This window comes from Bufo gargarizans, chromosome 2, assembly GCF_014858855.1.
Source record: "Bufo gargarizans isolate SCDJY-AF-19 chromosome 2, ASM1485885v1, whole genome shotgun sequence".
Lineage (NCBI taxonomy): Eukaryota > Metazoa > Chordata > Amphibia > Anura > Bufonidae > Bufo > Bufo gargarizans.
Genome location: NC_058081.1, coordinates 629,587,117 through 629,613,463, shown reverse-complemented (window position 1 = coordinate 629,613,463; position 26,347 = coordinate 629,587,117). Strand labels below are relative to the sequence as shown.

At 45.8% G+C, this 26,347-nt stretch overlaps 1 protein-coding gene across 4 annotated transcripts in view; it reads right to left on the bottom strand.

Annotated features, from left to right (window-relative positions):
• Window positions 1-26,347, bottom strand: part of ACOT7 (acyl-CoA thioesterase 7) — a 231,725-nt gene that overhangs the window by 196,919 nt on the left and 8,459 nt on the right. The window lies entirely within an intron of this gene.

The window sequence follows — 26,347 nt, the reverse complement described above, 5'->3', positions numbered from 1 at the left end:
ATCTGGCGAACAGTTCTGTGACCTGTTAGAACAATGGACTAGGACCAGGCTGGCAGAACAGGCAATTAAAATTCAAAACATGAAACAAGATTAGGGAGAGTCAGTGGAGAAATTTGCTAATCGAATGGAACAAATGTTCAAAGATAAGACCTCACGGGCAGGGCCCTTTCTCCTTTTGTACCAGTGTGCAACTCGTTTGGTTTATGATTAGTGCAATTGTCTGTATTATATATATGTATACCTCTTCTCATATGTACAGCGCTATGGAATGAATGGCGCGTTAATAACAAATAAATAATAATAATAATAAAAAGATCAGGGTTTCACCAAACAAGACACAGTACAGACTAGAAGGCTGTCTAGTGCTTTTGCTGATGGATTAAAACCTCACATCCAAAAGCCACTGAAAACTGCTCGACTAGAGTACAGTTCTGTTCCTATTGAGACATTGACTCTGGTAGCAAAACGTATAGAAGCAGCCCCCAGAACTAGGGAGAGGGAGGAATATCACCATGCCCCATAAGACAGGGGCAAGCCAGATCCACACGTCGGAGAGGCCAACCCCACTATGGCCCTTCTCCCTCCCCACTGCGGCCCTACACCTACTGTGAAGCTGCAGGTAGGAGGGGATATGCACACATTTCTCGTGGATACTGGTGCAGCCAGAAGTGTAATCTGAAGTGATGAGATCCCCGACCGTGCTTTGTTGGGCAAAAATTACTGTACAGTGTAACATAGTACATAGTATAGTAACATCGTACATAAGGCCGAAAAAAGACATCTATCTATCCAGTTTGGTCTATCATCCTGCAAGTTGATCCAGAGGAAGGCAAAAAACAAACAAACTGAGGTAGAAGCCAATTTTCCCCACTTTAGGGAAATACAAAATTCCTTCCCGACTCCAATCAGAATAACTCCCTGGATCAATGACCCCTCTCTAGTAGCTATAGCCTGTAATATTATTACACTCCAGAAATACATCCAGGCCCCTCTTTAATTCCGTTATTGTACTCACCATCACCACCTCCTCAGGCAGAGAGTTCCATAGTCTCACTGCTCTTACCGTAAAGAATCCTTTTCTATGTTTGTCTACAAACCTTCTTTCCTCCAGACGGAGAGGATGTCCCCTCATCACAGTCCTGGGGATAAATAGATGCTGGGAGAGATCTCTGTACTGACCCCTGATATATTTGTCATAGACAGTCGCGCTAAGTCCTCTCCCTTAACAAAACCTCTTGATGTCTCTTTTGGCCCACAGCCTTCCACTGTAGTACTCGTGGTTTCCTCCACATGTCCACTTAACCTTCTGCAAAGATACTACAAAAGCTGCAAGCTACTATACAGTTTCAACCTGATGGCACTGTTGCCCTCTGTACTCCTCTCCAGCCAGAGGAAATAGTGATGCTGGCCGCCCTTTGGTCATTAGAAGACTGTCCACCCACTACTGAGCCACTTCCAGCTGCAGTGCCATCTGTCATACCTGAGACATTGTGGTCAAAAGGGCCACAGGATGTAGGCAGGTTGCGGGTACAACCTGTAATGGTGCACCGCAAGTCAGGAGCAGTGCTCCCTAGGAAGCCGCAGTATCCCTTATACATAGCCCAGATGGATGCGGTCACCGAACAGGTGCGGGCGTTCTTGAAAGTTGGTGCTATGATACCCATCACATTCCCTGTGCAACACCCCCCTCTTCCCAGTAAGGAAGAAGGGGAAAAAAGGGACAACCTGATACCTATAGGATGGTACATGATCTTCGGGTGGTTAACGAAGCTACCATCCTAGAAACCCCCATTGTACCAAATCCCCACACCCTGCTTTCCAACATACCCTCTGATGCATCAGTCTTTACAGTCATTGATTTAGGGTACTTTCACACTTGCAGCAGAGGATTCCGGCAGGCAGTTTGGACGCAAACGGATGCATTTGTGAGGCGAATCCATCTCACAAATGCATTGCAATACCGGATCCGTCTCTCCGGTTTCAGCCACAAAAACTGATCCAGTATAATTTTTTTTTTGCATTTTTAAAAGGTCTGCCCATGCACAGAGCGGAAAGCCAGATCCGTTTTGCTAGAACACTTAATGCTGGATCCGGCATTAATACACTTCAATGTAAATTAATGCCGGATCCGGCATTCCGGCAAGTGATCAGTATTTTTGGCCGGAGAGAAAACTGCAGCATGCTGCGATATTTTATCCGTCCAAAAAACTTAAGAGGAACTGAACTGATGCATCCTGAATGGAATGCACTCCATTCAGAATGCATTAGGATCAAACTGATCAGTTTACCAAAACCTCTTTACCCATTTTAAAGGATCCAGATTGACCACATACAGATGCCCCCTTCACAGGGATTTCAATACGCCCTTGTGGTCATAGACATATTCCCTGCATGGCCTGAAGAGAACTCCGTGAAAAACCAGACAGCCAAGACAACGGTGAAGAAGTTGTTAAACAAAATTGTCTGTAGATTTGGGGTACCTGAAGTGATAAAGAGTGATCAATGACCCACCTTAACAGCAGACGTGGCTCAGGAATATAGACCGCATTAGGGACCCATCTTGCTTTCCATACCCACATACAGACCACAAAAGAGCGGAAAAGTGGAAAGAATGAATGGCACATTGAAACTAAATGTTGAAAATAGCACAAGAGACTGTATTGCCATGGCCAGAGGCTCATCCTATTGCCCTATTTAGTGTCAGTCATACCCCTAGGGGAAGGAAAAGCTGACCCCTTTTGAGATTTTGCTTGGTAGTGCCCCCAAGTTAGGACAGTATTTTCCTCAAGAACTTGCTTTGCAATATGATGGTTTGTCTGCCTGAATGACCTACATTTTCTTCACTTCCAGATTGCATCCAGATTCCTGGAAGTCATACTCTTCAACCAGGAGATTAGGTCCTAGTAAAGAAGCACGTCAGAAAGACTATTGAACCCAGATTTGACAGGCCCTTCCAGGTTCTGTTGACCACTCCCACCTCAGTGAACTCGAGGGCAAGAAAACATGGATTCATGCATCTCACTACAAGAAGGTTCCAGGCTTGAAGCCAGATATCTGTCAAAAATGATATCCTTTCTCTTGCTGATATTGGGTTGGGGGGATTGAATGAGGGGATGCAATCATTGTACACCTTGTGGGTAAATACTAGAGCTCCAATACAGGTGTTTGAGTTTGACTATTGTGAAGTGGCAGACTGTACATTAATGCATCAAGGAAATGTGTATGTGCGAAAGGGAGTTCAGTATTACATTTGCGTAACCAGAGAGGGAAATGAATGGTGTTCCTCATGGGGAGATGTGATACCAAATACAGGAACAGACTGGGGATACCGACCAGCGGAGGGGGTGCCCCGAAAAGATGACAAGGGGACACCTTTGGTGGATAGACAGAACTTTCTGACAAAGAAAGATAATAGAAAGAAAGGTGTGATCTGACAAAGGTAAAGCCAAGAGAGTGTCACCCTCTGATTCTGGCCCTAGAGAACCCACAGAAAGTAGACTTGGGAAAATATGTGTTTGGGAGCTATCAAACATCAAGCAGTCTCCCTAACACCCCCCTTGTACAGTTCCAATTAGGAGACCCGGAAGCCAGGGTAGAGAGGCCTGATGCCTCATCAGGGAATCCTCTTCTCCCAGGGGAGAATCGAGCCAGGGCCCTGTATACAATGGAGGAGACTTTGGCTATGGAAACAGGATTCTCTGACAGCAATTTTTGGTTGGAATGGATGAAAAACACCACATTTCAGGTAAATAGATCTAGGTGTATCACCTGTTCCACAGCTAGGCCACACTTAGGAACTGTACCCCTCCACCTAAATCCTAGCCAACATTCATGTTTTACAAGCATATATGTGAATCAGACTGTCAATGAGACTGAATGTGAAGCTTGGGAAGGGAAATTCCCAAATTTAAGGAAAGCACCTGCGCATGGAGGAGGGATAACTATATACAAAGGGAATTATACCCGTTTTGAAATAGAAGAGATAGAAGGGAAGAATATGGGTAAGTTTCCAGTAGGATATTGTGAAACCATGGTGAATACCACCGGGGAGACCTACCAAAGTCATTTGATGAATCAGACTCAAGCGCTAGGAGATGTGATATGGTTATGTGCAGATATGAAGTAAAGTTAGAAATTGTATGGCATGGACAATGTGCTTTAGCCTTAGTGTTGATGCCTTTTCATGTATGTAACCTCCTTGACTGGGGAAAAAAAAACTATAGAAAAATGAAGAAATCCTGAATTAGAATATGATTACACCTCCCAGTCATCTAAAATGGGGGCAGTTGTAAGGAGAAAGAAGTGGGAAACCAGCACAGGAGGTAGCCTCGATTCCCATGTATACATAGATGCCATCAAAGCTAGAGACCAAGTAGCAGCAGGGTTTGAACCCCTCATCCCTATAATGTCCATAAACAAAATCGTGGACTGGATCAAATTACATCTATCATATCATCAGAGGTTTGTGAACTATACCAGGGATGCATTGAAAGGAGTTGTGGAACAATTGGGACCCACTAGTGTTATGGCATTTCAGAATAGAATGGCCATGGATATGCTACTTGCTGAAAAAGGAGGTGAATGTAAAATGATTGGGGTAACTGGTTGTACCATAATTCCTGACAATTTAGGACCAAATGGTCAGGTCATAAATGCCCTCAAGGGGCTTACCTCCCTTTCAGAAGAGCTAAAAAGAAATTCCAGGATAGACAATCCATGGGGGGAGTGGTTTGACAACTGATCTAGAAACTGGAAACGGACCCAGACTACAAATTAGTACAATAATTGTTGTATTGCTGAGGTTTGCATTAATTGTCTGTTGTGTCAACCCCTGCATTAGGAAGCTTCTGACTAAAGCTGTAGCTGATGCTACCCCGGAAATGATTATGGGAGAGTTTTATGACAAAATTGAACATGAAAAGCAAAGTCCACTACACTCAGTTGGTCTCCCCCTTTTATAACACCATTTGGAAGGATGATTAAAGATAGGGACATACATCTGACTTCCCTATGTCTAAATCCAGTGTCATGTGAGGCTATTCTTTAGAAATAGGTTGTCATGGAAGCTGGTGAAGAGGAGAAACGAGACAGAGGACAGATATGTTAGGTATTGTTAGGGAAAAAATGAGATCCAAGGGTCGGATTGTTGGAGATGTGGATATCATTCTTCAGAACTCAAGATTGCTCCCATTTCCTTCAGCTCTCGGACAATGCCTTATTTATTCAAGTTGGAAATAAAGCACAAAGGGTTTGCCTATCTGAATGGACCATCCTCCGTGATGTGTCATATATGACGTATGCAGTACTGATGTTAATGTGAATCCATTAAAATTTGGTGCTGGTACCTAGATGTTTACATAGCTCACATACCAAAAGGTTGCAAAATAGTGCACAATGAGCAGAAGCTAAGTGTTATCTCTTTCTTTGCTTATGTATTCTAGCCAATGGAACAATTCCACGAGCCTCAGATGGGTGCCCCCTCTGATGTACATATATACTGCTAAACTTCCTGTAATAAACGAGAACTACTTTGACCCTGCCTGGTATCAGTGTTGCTTCTTCCATGCATGTAAAATCCTAGGATTAAGCTACTAATTTGGAGCAGCAGAGCAAACCTCTTTGGCTCTGATTGAGACACAGCTTTAACACAGGGCTGGATATCTCAGCCAGCCCTGACAATCTTGTATCTGCACCACAGCTCTGAGTAGCCGTGCAAGCGCAGAAGCTCTGCTTCTGCTACCGGTGCTGTAACTGTTTGTGCGCTGCCACCCAGAAGTGCAGAGGGGCAGATGCTGCTCCAGTAGCGAAAGCAAAGCCTCTATGCTTACAAGGTATGGAATGTATGGAGCTGACCACAGACACAAGATATTTATCGGCAGATCAAGCTTACTTCGCAGAACCCGCTATTACTTACAGTATGTCAGGGGTGGCCAACCTGTGGCTCTTGAGCCGCATGTGGCTCTTTGCTTCTTCAAGTACGGCTGTAGCTGTGGAGCCGGGAAGCAGTCAGGCCGGCTCACTCTCCACCCCATGCTCAGATCTCTTTTCCTGATCGGGCACTGTTGCTACTTTGCAGCTCCAGCTCACTCTCCACTACGTCCTCATGCACACAGTGTGAGAACGTAGTATGTGGAGACACGGACTATGATCTGAAGTTGTGCTCATTAGGTCACAGTGGAGAGCGTGTCAGACCCAGAGTAGAGGGTGCCCGAGGGTGTCCTGATCTGAGCATGGGGGGGGGGGGGGTCCAGATCAGAGCATGGGAAGGGGCAGATCAGAGCATGGGAAGGGGCAGATCAGAGCATGGGAAGGGGCAGATCAGAGCATGGGAAGGGGCAGATCAGAGCATGGGAAGGGGCAGATCAGAGCATGGGAAGGGGCAGATCAGAGCATGGGAAGGGGCAGATCAGAGCATGGGAAGGGGCAGATCAGAGCATGGGAAGGGGCAGATCAGAGCATGGGAAGGGGCAGATCAGAGCATGGGAAGGGGCAGATCAGAGCATGGGAAGGGGCAGATCAGAGCATGGGAAGGGGCAGATCAGAGCATGGGAAGGGGCAGATCAGAGCATGGGAAGGGGCAGATCTGAGCATGGGAAGGGGAAGATCTGAGCATGGGGGGGGGCAGATCTGAGCATGGGGGGGCAGATCTAAGAAGGTGGGAGATCTGAGCATTGGGGGGGGATCTAAACACAGAGTCTGACACTGGGAGTCTGATTTGTGTTGTCTGATCTGAGTATTGGGGGTCGGATTTAGAGGTCTGATGAAGTTTGAGGATCTTATTTTAGGTCAGATGAGGATTGAGGATCTGATTTAGGAGTCTGATCTGAGGTCTGATGAAAAATATATAATTTTTTCTTTTTTCTCTGCTAATGAGAAATATTTTTTTTTATCAGACCTCAGATCAGATGAAAAAAAAAAAAATTTCTCTTATATTTCTTTGTTAAAACCTAGGTGCATCTTGTAGGATGAAAAATACGGTGACTTGTGTGTAAATGTATAGCTTGTGGCTCCTGGTAGTCATACTTTTTGGGGGGGGCTCTTTGTCTCTGTAAGGTTGGCCACCCCTGCAGTATGTGATCAGTAGGACCTAAAAGAATAGTCAAGACGGGATTTATAATTTATCAAAAATATCTGGGATACAATGCAAGAGCTGACAGATCTGTGATGATGTCAGTGCAGGAGGGGGCAGAGCTCAGTAGTGGAGAGAAGAAGTGGAAAGGACCTGTGATGATGTCACCATCATGTGATCAGTGCAGGAGGGGACAGAGCTCAGCAGTGAATTGTCCTCTGATATCCTATAATAACTACCTGGACATCCTAGGAGTTGTAGTTCTTTCCTCTTATAACTCCTCCCTGTAATGTCCTCTGACACTGGTACACAGATTATGTTTTCCATTCTGTGTGTTGTATCGTCCGTCACTCACTGTCCCAGGTATGGTGTCCTCCTTTTGGTGGTTATAAGAGGGGTCACCCTAACACAAGCTATGACAACCTTATTGCTGCTGAACTACTGCCACTTATGTCTCCAACACATCAGGAGACGATCAGCCCCACCCTCATATTGTGTAAGCATGGTTATTGCAGAAGGACATATCCTGTGTGTATCATGGCTTGCAACATATTGCATAATTATTTAGAAAAATTAGATGTTGAAAATAATGCACTGAATTTTTCCATTAATCAGAATCTATTATATACACGGTGGCTGGGTGGTTAGCACTGGTGTCTTTCAGTGCTGGGGTCCTGGGTTCCAAGGACAACATCTGCATGAAGTTTGTATGTTCTCCCCATGTTTGCGTGTGTTTCCGCTAGGTTCTCCGGTTTCCTCCCACACTCCAAAGACTCACTGATAGGGAACTTAGATTGTGAGCCCCATTAGGGACAGCGAGCAATGATAATGTCTGTAAAGCTCTGCGGAATATGCCTTCGCTATATAACTCAGTAAAATAAGTACAAAAATATTTGCCAATAGTACTCAAATAGGCTGCGGCCTCTTCCTAGGGCAGTGATGTCACGTTCATCATTCACTTGGCCTATGAGCAACTCAGTCCGTTTAAAGGGGTTGTCAGGGCTTATTAATATTGATGACCTATCCTCAGGATGGGTCATCAATATCAGATTGGAGGGGGTCCGACACCCGGCACCCCCGCTGATCAGCTGTACGAAGACGGCGCACGCAGTGCGCACGTGCCGTCTCCCTCCTCTATTACTGTCCGTATGTCTATGGGACAGTAGCAGCAGGCAGAAAGAGAGAAGGGAGACTGCACGGTACAGCTGATCAGCAGGGGTGACAGGTGTCGGACCCCCGTCAATCTGATATTGATGGCCTATCCCGAGGATGTCATCAATATTAAAAAGCCCCGACAACCCCTTTAGGCCTCATGCACACAACTGTTTTGGTCCTCATCTGAGCCGCAGTATTTGCGGCTTGGATGCGGACGCATTCACTACAATAAGCCCACACTCTGTGTGCTTTCCGTATCCATTGCTCCGTTCCGTGGTCTCGGCAAAAAGAATACGCAATTATACGCAATTATATTCATGGCTGTTCGCGCTGTCTTGCAAATTGTGGAACGCACAAGGACGCCATCCGTGTTTTGCGGATCCGCAATTTGCAGACCGCAAAACACACAACGGTCGTGTGCATGAGGCCTTAGGGGAATAATGCAGTGCGCTGCAGCCTCTTTAAACAGCTGATCGGCGTGAGCGCCAGGAGTCAGACCCCTAATGATAAGATATTGATAACTTAACCTGAGGTTGGGTCATCAATACTGTACTCCTGGAAAATCCCTTTAACCACTTCCCTACTGCCAAAGCACTATATATGTTGGTGGTAGGGTCTTCAAAGGTGGCGTTGCTCCGGAGCGGGCACCATGGCTGCCTGGTTTCTGCTGTTTTAAACGGCAGACACTCAGAGGCAATGTTTGCGATTGATGATAAAGCCGATTGCAGACATTTAACCCTTTAGATGCCGTGATCAATTGTTACAACGTCTGAAGTGTCTTTCCTGATGCATGAATGTCTTTCCCACAAAGATCAGGAAAACTGTTCCTTCTGTGTAATAGTCATGGTCTCTATGAAGAATCCAAGTCTGTTAGGGCGCTTTCACACGCGGCATATTTTGTGGTAGAAAATTCTGTGACTGAAAATCCGTTCCATTCATTTGAATGGGGCAGCAAGCGAATGGATTTCTGCACCATAGGTCATGTACATTGTATTCTATGACAATTTGAAATTCTCATGCACACGATGCAGATTTTTTCTGGGCGGATTTTGACCTATGGTGCGGATTTTAAAATCTGTAGCAGGTCAATTTATTTTATTTTTCCTGACTGGATTTTCTCCATTCACTTCAATTGGGAGAGTAAAATCGGAATGTGGATAATCTGTACCAAATCTGCATGCAAAACCACACATAAATCCGCACCAATTGATTGTCCGCACATAAATTCTGAACGTGTGCATTTACTCTTAGGCCCCTTTCACACGGGCGAGTATTCCGCGCGGGTGCGATGCGTGAGTCGAACGCATTGCACCCGCACTGAATCCTGACCCATTCATTTCTATGGGGCTGTTCACATGAGCGGTGATTTTCACGCATCACTTATGCGTTGTGTGAAAGTCGCAGCATGTTCTATATTCTGCGTTTTTCACGTAACGCAGGCCCCATAGAAATGAATAGGGTTGCGTGAAAATCGCAAGCATCCGCAAGCAAGTGCGGATGCGGTGCGATTTTCACGCATGGGTTCTAGGTGACAGTCTATTCACTGTATTATTTTCCCTTCTAACATGGTTATAAGGGAAAATAATAGCATTCTGAATACAGAATGCTTAGTATAATAGTGCTGGAAGGGTTAAAAAAAATAAAAAAGTTAACTCACCTTATCCTCTTGATCGCGTAGTTCCCGGTCTCTTCTTTAGCTGTGGGCTAAATGACCTGTGGTGACGTCAGATCACATGCTCCAATCACATGGTCCATCACCATGGTGATGGAGCATGTTATCTGACATCACCACAGGTCCTTTAGCCCACAGCTAAAGAAGAGACCGACCGGTACCTACGCGATCAAGAGGAGAAGGCGAGTTAACCTTTTTATTTTTTTTTTAACCCAGCACTATTATACTATGTATTCTGTATTCAGAATTCTATTATTTTCCCTTATAACCATGTTATAAGGGAAAATAATACAATCTTCAGAACATCAATCCCAAGCCTGAACTTCTGTGAAGAAGTTCGGGTTTGGGTACCAAACATGCGCAACATGCGCATGAAACCGGTCCTTGGTGCAAAAAAGGTTGGGGACCACTGACGTAGGGAACACCGTAAAATGAAACCCATAAAACTGTGGTGGAATTGCGTGGGTTTTATTTTTTCCAATTTCACCCCATTTGGATTTTTTTTTCCAGCTACCTACTACATTGTATGCTATATAAAATGGTGCCATTAAAAAGTACATCTTATCTTGCAAAAAATAAGCTTTCATGAAAAACAACAAAAAGTTATGACTTTGGAAAAGTCAGGGAGTGAAAAAAATTGAAAATCACTCAGTAAAGAAGTGCTTTTGTAAATCAGAGCATGTGCTGTAAATACATTGCTTATATTAAAAATAGCTAAGCCAGCCTCACATCTGCAACTAACTCTTTCAGGACAAAAGCCCTTAGAGAAAAGCAGGTGAGAACAACATTTCTAGTTGCAAGGCCTTAGTGGGAACCTCTAGGCAGGTACAACTTATACTGGAGACCATATCTCCAGAAGGATATTGATACTTTGGAGAGAGTTCAGAGAAGAGCTACTAAACTAGTACATGGATTGCAGGATAAAACTTACCAGGAAAGATTAAAGGACCTTAACATGTATAGCTTGGAAGAAAGACGAGACAGAGGGGATATGATTGAAACTTTTAAATACATAAAGGGAATCAACAAGGTAAAAGAGGAGAGAATATTTAAAAGAAGAAAAACTGCTACAAGAGGACATAGTTTAAAATTAGAGGGGCAAAGGTTTAAAAGTAATATCAGGAAGTATTACTTTACTGAGAGAGTAGTGGATGCATGAAATAGCCTTCCTGCAGAAGTGGTAGCTGCAAATACAGTGAAGGCGTTTAAGCATGCATGGGATAGGCATAAGGCCATCCTTCATATAAGATGGGGCCAGGGGCTATCCATAGTACTTAGTATATTGGGCAGACTAGATGGGCCAAATGGTTCTTATCTGCCGACACATTCTATGTTTCTATATTAGAGAGACCAGTTAATATACAACACAATGACAATATATGCAAATCATGTCTAACATGTTCCATCATTGTATAGGTTTAGGAAAGCAAATTTAAATATCTTTCCCAGAAACCCAGAGGGCTATTGCCTGGTCTACAATTTTGTGCACATGTACGTGGCATAGGAGGGGCATCATCTGGCATATATGTGTACATGGCGTACCATGGGCTCTCCATAATGAGCAAGAGTACCACCTAGACAATGCATATACTGTATTTTTAGCTTTATAAGACGCACCCAATGATAAGACACACCCCAGATTTTAGAGGAGGAAAATAAGAAAATAAAATTTTTCATCAGACCTCATATCAGATCCTCAGATCAGACCCCCATAAATATCAGGACATCACATCAGACCTCCATGTCAGACCCCCAACAGACCTTAGAACAGCCCTTTTCTTTCAGACCCCCATCAGACTAAAATAAAAAACTTCCTTACCTATTGTGCGCCGCGGCTCCACTATGGATCCAGTGCCGCGCTCCCCTGTCTTCTCCGGCCCACGCTGCACTGTCACCTGACTGTGTGCAGCGTTAGGTCATAGTGTGCGCACTACGTCCTGATGCTGTATGGGGTCAGGACAGTGGAGCGTGGACCTTAGCAAAAAGACCAGAGAGGGTGAGTATCGGAAGCGCTTGCAGCGATTCTTCCCCGCTCCTGGCACCTAATGCATACTAGTGAGCACTTCCATAATGGAAGCGCTAACTAGTATTCGCTTTATAAGACGCACAGCCATTTTCCCCCTACTACGATTTTAGAAGAAGAACAGATTTTATATGACTAAGGGCTCTTGCACACGACCGTATTATTTGTTTGTGTCTGTTCCGTTTTTTATGTGGCCCGTATGCAGAACCATTCACACTTCAATGGGTCCGCAAAAAATGGAAATGACTCCATGTGCATTCCATTTCCATATGTCCGCATGGCCGTTCTGCAAAAAAATAGAACATAGAACATGTCCTATTCTTGTCCGTTTTGTGATAAGCGCGATACATAGCATGTACCTGAACTGCTGAGCTGTGTCAGTGGGCCAGATGGGATAAAAACGTAGCGTGTACTATATGTTAATTCTAAAGCATGCCACTCATTTAGAGCTTCTAACCCATCAGACGCTTCAAAAGAGCTCAAGTAATCAACTGAAGCACCCTTTTAGGTGAATCTCTTGTTTTTTTTTATATAAAACTTTTATTCCTCCTGTAAATGTATTAATAAATTAACAATGGGTCATTTCGATAACTGCGCCCTGTTGACAAGTTTCAGACTGAGAACTGGCGATTTGATTTCTTATTCCCCAGGCATTTATATGAATAGAGCGACACAGTCTTTGAAATTACATTACTATCAGCTCATTAACTGCTCTATAGGGACTGTGGGGAAGAATCTACTTTGCAGCTCCCTTGACAATCACCAATATGAGGATATGTATTTTATTAATTGTAATGGCCGCTGAGGTTCACAGCGTCATCTCCCTATAGTCAGAGGTGGAGAACAGGTTTACCACGCTCATTTCAATTATCCCACAGTCTATAGTTTTTCACCCGTTCTCTTTCTACATTCTGGTGTAAAATGTGTAGCTGGGAAGTAAAGATTTTATCGTATGCGAATTCATCATCCCAGTGACTGTACTACATCTCTAAGCAAGTGGCCCTCTGCTGGTGGGAAGTGGTACTCAATGATGTACAGTATATTATAAGACAGTGACAGGCCTCATGGCTGTTAGGAGAGAAGAATGGCAGGATTATCCATCTCTTTCCCATCAGTGGTCAGGACTGAGGCAGCAACAGGTGCCACAATCCACGGAGCAGAAAGCTGTCCTCAAAGTGAGAGGGGTGTGCCTTGTGTTGTACAGAAGCCTGGAGTGGTTCTGTGTGTGGCCTGAGGTTTGGGGGGTCCCGCGACGCCTAGGGATAGCGGTCGCATGGTCCGTGTCGGGCCGACGACTAGACCAGAAGTCCCCAAAAGACACCGATGTGGTAACAGCCCCGATGTGGTAACAGCCAGGAGGCTGATAGACATTAGGCTGGGGAAAGCCGCATAGGTTCACGGGTGTGTGTGTGTGAACGGTGACTCAGGGATATTCCGTGTTTAGGTAGTGTCTAACCGGGCAGGCTTTCATTTTGATTTGTATCGTTTGTTTGTGCTTGTGTCTAGAGTTGAGCGAACACCTGGATGTTCGGGTTCGAGAAGTTCGGCCGAACATCCCGGAAATGTTCGGGTTCGGGATCCGAACCCGATCCGAACTTCGTCCCGAACCCGAACCCCATTGAAGTCAATGGGGACCCGAACTTTTCGGCACTAAAACGGCTGTAAAACAGCCCAGGAAAGGGCTAGAGGGCTGCAAAAGGCAGCAACATGTAGGTAAATCCCCTGCAAACAAATGTGGATAGGGAAATTAATTAAAATAAAAATTAAATAAATAAAAATTAACCAAAATCAATTGGAGAGAGGTTCCATAGCAGAGAATCTGGCTTCCCGTCACCCACCACTGGAACAGTCCATTCTCAGATATTTAGGCCCCGGCACCCAGGCAGAGGAGAGAGGTCCCGTAACAGAGAATCTGTCTTCATGTCAGCAGAGAATTAGTCTGCATGTCATAGCAGAGAATGAGGCTTCACGTCAGCCACCACTGCAACAGTCCATTGGCATATATTTAGGCCTAGCACACAGGCAGAGGAGAGAGGTCCCGTAACAGAGAATCTGGCTTCATGTCAGCAGAGAATCAGTCTGCATGTCATAGCAGAGAATGAGGCTTCACGTCAGCCACCACTGCAACAGTCCATTGGCATATATTTAGGCCCAGCACACACACAGGCAGAGGAGAGAGGTCCCGTAACAGAGAATCTGTCTTCATGTCAGCAGAGAATTAGTCTGCATGTCATAGCAGAGAATGAGGCTTCACGTCACCCACCACTGCAACAGTCCATTGGCATATATTTAGGCCTAGCACACAGGCAGAGCAGAGAGGTCCCGTAACAGACAATCTGGCTTCATGACAGCAGAGAATCAGTCTGCATGTCATAGCAGAGAATGAGGCTTCACGTCACCCACCACTGCAACAGTCCATTGGCATATATTTAGGCCTAGCACACAGGCAGAGGAGAGAGGTCCCGTAACAGAGAATCTGTCTTCATGTCAGCAGAGAATCAGTCTGCATGTCATAGCAGAGAATGAGGCTTCACGTCAGCCACCACTGCAACAGTCCATTGGCATATATTTAGGCCCAGCACCCAGGCAGAGGAGGGAGGTCCCGTAACAGAGAATCTGTCTTCATGTCAGCAGAGAATTAGTCTGCATGTCATAGCAGAGAATGAGGCTTCACGTCAGCCACCACTGCAACAGTCCATTGGCATATATTTAGGCCCAGCACACACACAGGCAGAGGAGAGAGGTCCCGTAACAGAGAATCTGGCTTCATGTCAGCAGAGAATCAGTCTGCATGTCATAGCAGAGAATGAGGCTTCACGTCAGCCACCACTGCAACAGTCCATTGGCATATATTTAGGCCCAGCACACACACAGGCAGAGGAGAGAGGTCCCGTAACAGAGAATCTGGCTTCATGTCAGCAGAGAATCAGTCTGCATGTCATAGCAGAGAATGAGGCTTCACGTCAGCCACCACTGCAACAGTCCATTGGCATATATTTAGGCCCAGCACACACACAGGCAGAGGAGAGAGGTCCCGTAACAGAGAATCTGGCTTCATGTCAGCAGAGAATCAGTCTGCATGTCATAGCAGAGAATGAGGCTTCACGTCAGCCACCACTGCAACAGTCCATTGGCATATATTTAGGCCCAGCACACACACAGGCAGAGGAGAGAGGTCCCGTAACAGAGAATCTGTCTTCATGTCAGCAGAGAATTAGTCTGCATGTCATAGCAGAGAATGAGGCTTCACGTCACCCACCACTGCAACAGTCCATTGGCATATATTTAGGCCTAGCACACAGGCAGAGCAGAGAGGTCCCGTAACAGACAATCTGGCTTCATGACAGCAGAGAATCAGTCTGCATGTCATAGCAGAGAATGAGGCTTCACGTCACCCACCACTGCAACAGTCCATTGGCATATATTTAGGCCTAGCACACAGGCAGAGCAGAGAGGTCCCGTAACAGACAATCTGGCTTCATGTCAGCAGAGAATCAGTCTGCATGTCATAGCAGAGAATGAGGCTTCACGTCACCCACCACTGCAACAGTCCATTGGCATATATTTAGGCCTAGCACACAGGCAGAGCAGAGAGGTCCCGTAACAGACGATCTGGCTTCATGTCAGCAGAGAATCAGTCTGCATGTCATAGCAGAGAATCAGGCTTCACGTCAGCCACCACTGCAACAGTCCATTGTCATAAATTTAGGCCCAGCACCCAGGCAGAGGAGAGAGGTCCCGTAACAGACAATCTGGCTTCATGTCAGCAGAGAATTAGTCTGCATGTCATAGCAGAGAATCAGGCTTCATGTCAGCCACCACTGCAACAGTCCATTGGCATATATTTAGGCCTAGCACACAGGCAGAGGAGAGGTTCATTCAACTTTGGGTAGCATCGCAATATAATGGTAAAATGAAAATAAAAATAGGATTGAATGAGGAAGTGCCCTGGAGTCCAATAATATATGGTTATGGGGAGGTAGTTAATGTCTAATCTGGACAAGGGACGGACAGGTCCTGTGGGATCCATGCCTGGTTCATTTTTATGAACGTCAGCTTGTCCACATTGGCTGTAGACAGGCGGCTGCGTTTGTCTGTAATGACGCCCCCTGCCGTGCTGAATACACGTTCAGACAAAACGCTGGCTGCCGGGCAGGCCAGCACCTCCAAGGCATAAAAGGCTAGCTCTGGCCACGTGGACAATTTAGAGACCCAGAAGTTGAATGGGGCCGAACCATCAGTCAGTACGTGGAGGGGTGTGCACACGTACTGTTCCACCATGTTAGTGAAATGTTGCCTCCTGCTAACACGTTGCGTATCAGGTGGTGGTGCAGTTAGCTGTGGCGTGTTGACAAAAGTTTTCCACATCTCTGCCATGCTAACCCTGCCCTCAGAGGAGCTGGCCGTGACACAGCTGCCTTGGCGACCTCTTGCTCCTCCTCTGCCTTGGCCTTGGGCTTCCACTTGTTCCCCTGTGACATTTGGGAATGCTCTCAGTAGCGCGTCTACCAACGTGCGCTTGTACTCGCGCATCTTCCTATCACGCTCCAGTGCAGGAAGTAAGGTGGGCACATTGTCTTTGTAGCGTGGATCCAGCAGGGTGGCAACCCAGTAGTCCGCACAGGTTAAAATGTGGGCAACTCTGCTGTCGTTGCGCAGGCACTGCAGCATGTAGTCGCTCATGTGTGCCAGGCTGCCCAGGGGTAAGGACAAGCTGTCCTCTGTGGGAGGCGTATCGTCATCGTCCTGCCTTTCCCCCCAGCCACGCACCAGTGATGGACCCGAGCTGCGTTGGGTGCCACCCCGCTGTGACCATGCTTCATCCTCATCCTCCTCCACCTCCTCCTCATCCTCGTCCTCCTCGTCCTCCAGTAGTGGGCCCTGGCTGGCCACATTTGTACCTGGCCTCTGCTGTTGCAAAAAACCTCCCTCTGAGTCACTTCGAAGAGACTGGCCTGAAAGTGCTAAAAATGACCCCTCTTCCTCATCCTCCTCCTCCTCCTCCTGGGCCACCTCCTGTTCCATCATCGCCCTAAGTGTTTTCTCAAGGAGACATAGAAGTGGTATTGTAACGCTGATAACGGTGTCATCGCCACTGGCCATGTTGGTGGAGTACTCGAAACAGCGCAACAGGGCACACAGGTCTCGCATGGAGGCCCAGTCATTGGTGGTGAAGTGGTGCTGTTCTGTAGTGCGACTGACCCGTGCGTGCTGCAGCTGAAACTCCACTATGGCCTGCTGCTGCTCGCACAGTCTGTCCAGCATGTGCAAGGTGGAGTTCCACCTGGTGGGCACGTCGCATATGAGGCGGTGAGCGGGAAGGCCGAAGTTACGCTGTAGCGCAGACAGGCGAGCAGCGGCAGGATGTGAACGCCGGAAGCGCGAACAGACGGCCCGCACTTTATGCAGCAGCTCTGACATGTCGGGGTAGTTGTGAATGAACTTCTGCACCACCAAATTCAGCACATGCGCCAAGCAAGGGATGTGCGTCAAATTGGCTAGTCCCAGAGCTGCAACGAGATTTCGCCCATTATCACACACCACCAGGCCGGGCTTGAGGCTCACCGGCAGCAACCACTCGTCGGTCTGTTGTTCAATACCCCGCCACAACTCCTGTGCGGTGTGGGGCCTGTCCCCCAAACATATGAGTTTCAGAATGGCCTGCTGACGTTTACCCCGGGCTGTGCTGAAGTTGGTGGTGAAGGTGTGTGGCTGACTGGATGAGCAGGTGGAAGAAGAGGAGGAGGAAGCCGAGAAGGAGGAGGTGGCAACAGGAGGCAAAGAATGTTGCCCTGCGATCCTTGGCGGCGGCAGGACGTGCGCCAAACAGCTCTCCGCCTGGGGCCCAGCTGCCACTACATTTACCCAGTGTGCAGTTAGGGAGATATAGCGTCCCTGGCCGTGCTTACTGGTCCACGTATCTGTGGTTAGGTGGACCTTGCTACAGATGGCGTTGCGCAGTGCACACTTGATTTTATCGGATACTTGGTTGTGCAGGGAAGGCACGGCTCTCTTGGAGAAGTAGTGCCGGCTGGGAACAACATACTGTGGGACAGCAAGCGACATGAGCTGTTTGAAGCTGTCTGTGTCCACCAGCCTAAATGACAGCATTTCATAGGCCAGTAGTTTAGAAATGCTGGCATTCAGGGCCAGGGATCGAGGGTGGCTAGGTGGGAATTTACGCTTTCTATCAAATGTTTGTGAGATGGAGAGCTGAACGCTGGCGTGTGACATGGTTGAGACGCTTGGTGACGGAGGTGGTGGTGGTGGTGTTGGTGGTACATCCCCTGTTTGCTGGGCGGCAGGTGCCAACGTTCCTCCAGAGGCGGAGGAAGAGGCCGAGGCGGCAGCAGCAGAATAGGCCGAGGCGGCAGCAGCAGAAGAGGTAGCAGGGGGAGCCTGAGTGACTTCCTTGGTTTTAAGGTGTTTACTCCACTGCAGTTCATGCTTTGCATGCAGGTGCCTGGTCATGCAGGTTGTGCTCAGGTTCAGAACGTTAATGCCTCGCTTCAGGCTCTGATGGCACAGCGTGCAAACCACTCGGGTCTTGTCGTCAGCACATTGTTTGAAGAAGTGCCATGCCAGGGAACTCCTTGAAGCTGCCTTTGGGGTGCTCGGTCCCAGATGGCGGCGGTCAGTAGCAGGCGGAGTCTCTTGGCGGCGGGTGTTCTGCTTTTGCCCACTGCTCCCTCTTTTGCTACGCTGTTGGCTCGGTCTCACCACTGCCTCTTCCTCCGAACTGTGAAAGTCAGTGGCACGACCTTCATTCCATGTGGGGTCTAGGACCTCATCGTCCCCTGCATCGTCTTCCACCCAGTCTTGATCCCTGACCTCCTGTTCAGTCTGCACACTGCAGAAAGACGCAGCAGTTGGCACCTGTGTTTCGTCATCATCAGAGACATGCTGAGGTGGTATTCCCATGTCCTCATCATCAGGAAACATAAGTGGTTGTGCGTCAGTGCATTCTATGTCTTTCACCGCTGGGGAAGGGCTAGGTGGATGCCCTTGGGAAACCCTGCCAGCGGAGTCTTCAAACAGCATAAGAGACTGCTGCATAACTTGAGGCTGAGACAGTTTCCCTGGTATGCATGGGGGTGATGTGACAGACTGATGGGGTTGGTTTTCAGGCGCCATCTGTGCGCTTTCTGCAGAAGACTGGGTGGGAGATAATGTGAACGTGCTGGATCCACTGTCGGCCACCCAATTGACTAATGCCTGTACCTGCTCAGGCCTTACCATCCTTAGAACGGCATTGGGCCCCACCATATATCGCTGTAAATTCTGGCGGCTACTGGGACCTGAGGTAGTTGGTACACTAGGACGTGTGGATGTGGCAGAACGGCCACGTCCTCTCCCAGCACCAGAGGGTCCACTAACACCACCACGACCATGTCCACGTCCGCGTCCCTTACTAGATGTTTTTCTCATTGTTATGGTTCACCACAACAACAAATATATTATTTGGCCCAATGTATTGTATTCAAATTCAGCGGGATATAAATTTGAGGCCTAGTATTTAGGCGCTGGGTGACCGGTATGGATTTAGTGACAGAATTAGACTTGGAAATGCACAGAAGCGTGTGTGTGAAGTTATTCTGAATGACCCAATGTGCACCTTGAATATTATATACCCTTTTTGGGATAGATTTCAAATAGCTCTGATATAGCAGGAACCACTAAATTATGAAATTGCTAAATTGGGAATTGTACTTCAACCCAGAACAAAAAATGTGCTTTGACGGGCACTAAATAACTTTCCCAGCTACAACAGTACAGCGGTAACGAGAGATTTAGAGGGATTTAAATTTGAGGCCTAGTATTTAGGCGCTGGGTGACAGGTATGGGTTTAGTGACAGAATTAGACTTGGAAATACACAGTAGCGGGTGTGTGTGAAGTTATTCTGAATGACCCAATGTGCACCTTCAATATTATATACCCTTTTTGGGATAGATTTCAAATAGCTCTGATATAGCAGGAACAACTAAATTATGAAATTGCTAAATTGGGAATTGTACTTCAACCCAGAACAAAAAATGTGCTTTGACGGACACTAAATATCTTGCCCAGCAACAACAGTACAGCGGTGGGTAACGAGAGATTTAGAGGGATTTAAATTTGAGGCCTAGTATTTAGGCGCTGGGTCACCGGTATGGATTTAGTGACAGAATTAGACTTGGAAATGCACAGAAGCGTGTGTGTGAAGTTATTCTGAATGACCCTATGTGCACCTTCAATATTATATACCCTTTTAGGGATAGATTTCAAATAGCTCTGATATAGCAGAAACCACTAAATTATGAAATTGCTAAATTGGGAATTGTACTTCAACCCAGAACAAAAAATGTGCTTTGACGGACACTAAATATCTTGCCCAGCAACAACAGTACAGCGGTGGGTAACGAGAGATTTAGAGGGATTTAAATTTGAGGCCTAGTATTTAGGCGCTGGGTGACAGGTATGGGTTTAGTGACAGAATTAGACTTGGAAATACACAGTAGCGGGTGTGTGTGAAGTTATTCTGAATGACCCAATGTGCACCTTCAATATTATATACCCTTTTTGGGATAGATTTCAAATAGCTCTGATATAGCAGGAACCACTAAATTATGAAATTGCTAAATTGGGAATTGTACTTCAACCCAGAACAAAAAATGTGCTTTGACGGACACTAAATATCTTGCCCAGCAACAACAGTACAGTGGTGGGTAACGAGAGATTTAGAGGGATTTAAATTTGAGGCCTAGTATTTAGGCGCTGGGTCACCGGTATGGATTTAGTGACAGAATTAGACTTGGAAATGCACAGAAGCGTGTGTGTGAAGTTATTCTGAATGACCCTATGTGCACCTTCAATATTATATACCCTTTTAGGGATAGATTTCAAATAGCTCTGATATAGCAGAAACCACTAAATTATGAAATTGCTAAATTGGGAATTGTACTTCAACCCAGAACAAAAAATGTGCTTTGACGGACACTAAATATCTTGCCCAGCAACAACAGTACAGCGGTGGGTAACGAGAGATTTAGAGGGATTTAAATTTGAGGCCTAGTATTTAGGCGCTGGGTCACCGGTATGGATTTAGTGACAGAATTAGACTTGGAAATGCACAGAAGCGTGTGTGTGAAGTTATTCTGAATGACCCTATGTGCACCTTCAATATTATATACCCTTTTAGGGATAGATTTCAAATAGCTCTGATATAGCAGAAACCACTAAATTATGAAATTGCTAAATTGGGAATTGTACTTCAACCCAGAACAAAAAATGTGCTTTGACGGACACTAAATATCTTGCCCAGCAACAACAGTACAGCGGTGGGTAACGAGAGATTTAGAGGGATTTAAATTTGAGGCCTAGTATTTAGGCGCTGGGTGACAGGTATGGGTTTAGTGACAGAATTAGACTTGGAAATACACAGTAGCGGGTGTGTGTGAAGTTATTCTGAATGACCCAATGTGCACCTTCAATATTATATACCCTTTTTGGGATAGATTTCAAATAGCTCTGATATAGCAGGAACCACTAAATTATGAAATTGCTAAATTGGGAATTGTACTTCAACCCAGAACAAAAAATGTGCTTTGACGGACACTAAATATCTTGCCCAGCAACAACAGTACAGCGGTGGGTAACGAGAGATTTAGAGGGATTTAAATTTGAGGCCTAGTATTTAGGCGCTGGGTCACCGGTATGGATTTAGTGACAGAATTAGACTTGGAAATGCACAGAAGCGTGTGTGTGAAGTTATTCTGAATGACCCTATGTGCACCTTCAATATTATATACCCTTTTAGGGATAGATTTCAAATAGCTCTGATATAGCAGAAACCACTAAATTATGAAATTGCTAAATTGGGAATTGTACTTCAACCCAGAACAAAAAATGTGCTTTGACGGACACTAAATATCTTGCCCAGCAACAACAGTACAGCGGTGGGTAACGAGAGATTTAGAGGGATTTAAATTTGAGGCCTAGTATTTAGGCGCTGGGTCACCGGTATGGATTTAGTGACAGAATTAGACTTGGAAATGCACAGAAGCGTGTGTGTGAAGTTATTCTGAATGACCCTATGTGCACCTTCAATATTATATACCCTTTTAGGGATAGATTTCAAATAGCTCTGATATAGCAGAAACCACTAAATTATGAAATTGCTAAATTGGGAATTGTACTTCAACCCAGAACAAAAAATGTGCTTTGACGGACACTAAATATCTTGCCCAGCAACAACAGTACAGTGGTGGGTAACGAGAGATTTAGAGGGATTTAAATTTGAGGCCTAGTATTTAGGCGCTGGGTCACCGGTATGGATTTAGTGACAGAATTAGACTTGGAAATGCACAGAAGCGTGTGTGTGAAGTTATTCTGAATGACCCTATGTGCACCTTCAATATTATATACCCTTTTAGGGATAGATTTCAAATAGCTCTGATATAGCAGAAACCACTAAATTATGAAATTGCTAAATTGGGAATTGTACTTCAACCCAGAACAAAAAATGTGCTTTGACGGACACTAAATATCTTGCCCAGCAACAACAGTACAGCGGTGGGTAACGAGAGATTTAGAGGGATTTAAATTTGAGGCCTAGTATTTAGGCGCTGGGTGACAGGTATGGGTTTAGTGACAGAATTAGACTTGGAAATACACAGTAGCGGGTGTGTGTGAAGTTATTCTGAATGACCCAATGTGCACCTTCAATATTATATACCCTTTTTGGGATAGATTTCAAATAGCTCTGATATAGCAGGAACCACTAAATTATGAAATTGCTAAATTGGGAATTGTATTTCAACCCAGAACAAGAAATGTGCTTGAACGGACACTAAATAACTCGCCCAGCTACAGCACTAGGGACAGATTTAGCTGGATATAAATTTGAGGCCTAGTATTTAGGCGCTGGGTGACCGGTATGGATTTAGTGACAGAATTAGACTGGGATATGGCCAAAAAATGAACAGACTATTGCTGGTTAAATGCACTTGGTGTGACAGCTTCACCCTGATGTAGGCTTTAGCCAAAAAACAACCACACCATTGAGGGTTAAATGCACTTGGTCGCAGCTTGTGCTGGCGCACCACAAGACACAAAATGGCCGCCGATCACCCCAGAAAAATGAGACTGACAAACGGTCTGTGCAGCCTAAAAACAGTGAGCAATTGAGGATCAGCAGCTCAATGATCCACAGCTGCAGATCGATCAGTTAATCAAGTCCTTTGGAGGAGTTAATCTGCCTAATCTCGCCCTACTGTCGCAGCCGCAACCTCTCCCTACGCTAATCAGAGCAGAGTGACGGGCGGCGCTATGTGACTCCAGCTTAAATAGAGGCTGGGTCACATGGTGCTCTGGCCAATCACAGCCATGCCAATAGTAGGCATGGCTGTGATGGCCTCTTGGGGCAAGTAGTATGACGCTTGTTGATTGGCTGCTTTGCAGCCTTTCAAAAAGCGCCAAGAAAGCGTCACAAAAGCGCGAAGAAAGCGACGAACACCGAACCCGAACCCGGACTTTTACGAAAATGTCCGGGTTCGGGTCCGTGTCACGGACACCCCAAAATTCGGTACGAACCCGAACTATACAGTTCGAGTTCGCTCATCCCTACTTGTGTCGCATAAATCATGAGTTGGGACATGAAAACCTGTTGTCTGCGAAGGTATTTGTGAGGATGATCCCTGGAAAGAAAGCTACCCCTCACAATATGTAAACTAACTCCTTATTAAACCAAAAAATATATATATAAAAATATACATCAACAGTTAATATAAGGTTTTTGCTCTTGGCTTATTCATTTCTTAGTTATATTACTTCCCAGAAAAGCCACAGTAACAATCAATATCGCCTCCATTACAGATCCCATAGAGGGTCTCGTCAATTGTAAAACTGTTTAGATATTCAAGGATATGAGCACAAAAGGATGTACCAATTCATACTGAGCAAAGTAACATTTCATGGACCCTGTGATGTCTAAAATCTTAGGGGGTCATTTACAAACAGACACATGCCACAGTTTTATGGGTTTTGCTTTACGGCATTCCCTGTGTGGTAAAACTGACCTGTTACTCTTATGCCCCTTTCACACGGGCGAGAATTCCACTTCACGCATTGCACCCGCACCGAATCCAGACCAATCAACTTCAATGGGGCTGTGCAGATGAGCGGTGATTTTCACGCATCACTTGTGCGTTGCTTGAAAAATTGCAGCATGTCCTATATTCAGCATTTTTCACGTAACGCAGGCCCAATAGAAATGAATGGGGCTGTGTGAAAATCGCAAGTGTGGAGGCGGTGCGGTTTTCACACATGGTTGCTAGGAGATGATAGGGATAAGCAACCCCGGAACCCATTAAAGTCTATTCACTGTATTATTTTCCATTATAACATGGTTATAATGGAAAATAATAGCATTCTTAATACAGAACGCTTAGTAAAGCTTGAGGGGTTAAAAAAAAAATAAAAAAAAACACACATTACTCCCCTCATTCACTTGATCGCGCAGTCGGCATCGTCTTCTTTCTTCTTCTTGAAGGCTCTGCAAAAGGACCTTCGCTGACGTCATCGCACTCACCACGTGGTGAGCATGGCGACGTCAGTTCAGGTCCTGCTGAATGAAGATAGAAGGATCTGTTATCTTCATTTAGCAGGACCTGCCCTGACGTTGCCACGCTCACCACATGGTGAGTGTGATGACGTCAGCGAAGGTCCTTTTGCAGAGCCTTCAAGAAGAAGAAAGAAGACGATGCCGGCTGCGCGATCAAGTGGATGAGGCGAGTAATGTTTTTTTTTTTTTTTTAATCGTCAATTGACATACTAAGCATTCTGTATTAAAGAATGCTATTATTTTCCATTATAACCATGTTATAATGGAATATAATAAAGTAAATGGGGTCCCGGGTCGCTCATCCCTCGTCTCCTTAGTAACCATGCGTGAAAAATCACACAGCATCTGCACTTGCTTGTGGATGCGATAAGTGTCTATGACCTCTCAGTAGTTTAGAGAGAAGGGTTATTAGATGACCGGCACAAAGTGAAAGTACCAGTCACACAGTTAGAAAATAGTTAACCCTTTGTGACAGAAAAGGCTCAATATTTTTTTAATAAAGGCCAATTGAAAAAAAGATCTCACTACACACCACTTTCTGGTACTTGCATATACCACATATTTTTGAGTGCTCCTGTTCTGTCGTCGGAACTGCCTGCCGGATCCGTCAAGACGTACCGTATGCAAACTGATGGCATTTGTAAGACAGATCAGTCTTACAAATGCATTGAAATGCCGGCTCTGTCTTTCCGGTTTCATCCGGAAAAACGGATCCGGCATTTATTTTTTTCACATCCGGAAGGACGGATCTGGCATTCCGGCAAGTGTTCCAGCTTTTTTGCCGGAGATAAAACCGTAGCATGCTGTGGTATTATCTCCGTCCTGAACAGTCAAAAAGACTGAACTGAAGACATCCTGAACGGATTGCTCTCCATTCAGAATGCATGGGGATAAAACTGATCAGTTCTTTTCCGATATTGAGCCCCTAGAACGGAACTCAGCGCCGGAAGAGAAAAACGCAAGTGTGAAAGTACCCTTAGGCTGCTCAGTCATGATGGCATATCGTAGGCAGGGTCGCATCATTACCATCTATTGTAGAGCAGTGCAGTGAGGCCCCGACTACTCACCCCCCACCCCCAGGTGGATCTGCAAGTGGAGACAGCCAGTCCTGCTCATATTCTAGGACAGGTTGCTGGTGGCCATTTTTATTCATTCCCGGAGATCCCTTTTAATTTCAGGACACCACTCTTGAGCCCTCTTTGCACAGCAGGTCTCCCTACAGAGATGCAGTGTCACTCAGCGCACACATAGCCATCTCAGGAACCAGACTGTACGCGCAGCCTACACTCAACCGAGGAAGTCTACTCCCTTAGGCACTCCAATCAAATACCCGGCGATAACCATGTCAGTCACGCAGGGGTGCAGCTAAAAATTCCTCTCACTTGCAGAATCGTTCTGCCCTCAGTCTGCCCTTAAGGACCTCCCAAATGCAACAGGAAGTGACATAATCAAAGGTCTTTCTCCACTCCGTATGCAAAAGTGAATTCATAGTTTTGCCCTCTCCGGAATTCACATAGAAATGAATGGAGCAGCCGCACGCATGCCTGACCGACCACTCCGTTCATTTCAGGGGGGCTGCAAGGGGGACGGGGCCCCCCATTCTTGTGATCAATAGGGGTCCTTGCGGATAGGGGATAACTTAATGTAACCAGAATAACCCTTTAAAGGGGTTTTGCCATCACATACAATGGGGGCATATTGCTAGGATATGCCCCCATTGTCCGACAGGATTTTTACGGTAGTATTGTTAGACTGTCTATAAAACTGCAAACTATAATTGATGTTATGATGAACAGAGACACTTGCGCTGCCGTCAGATATATCTC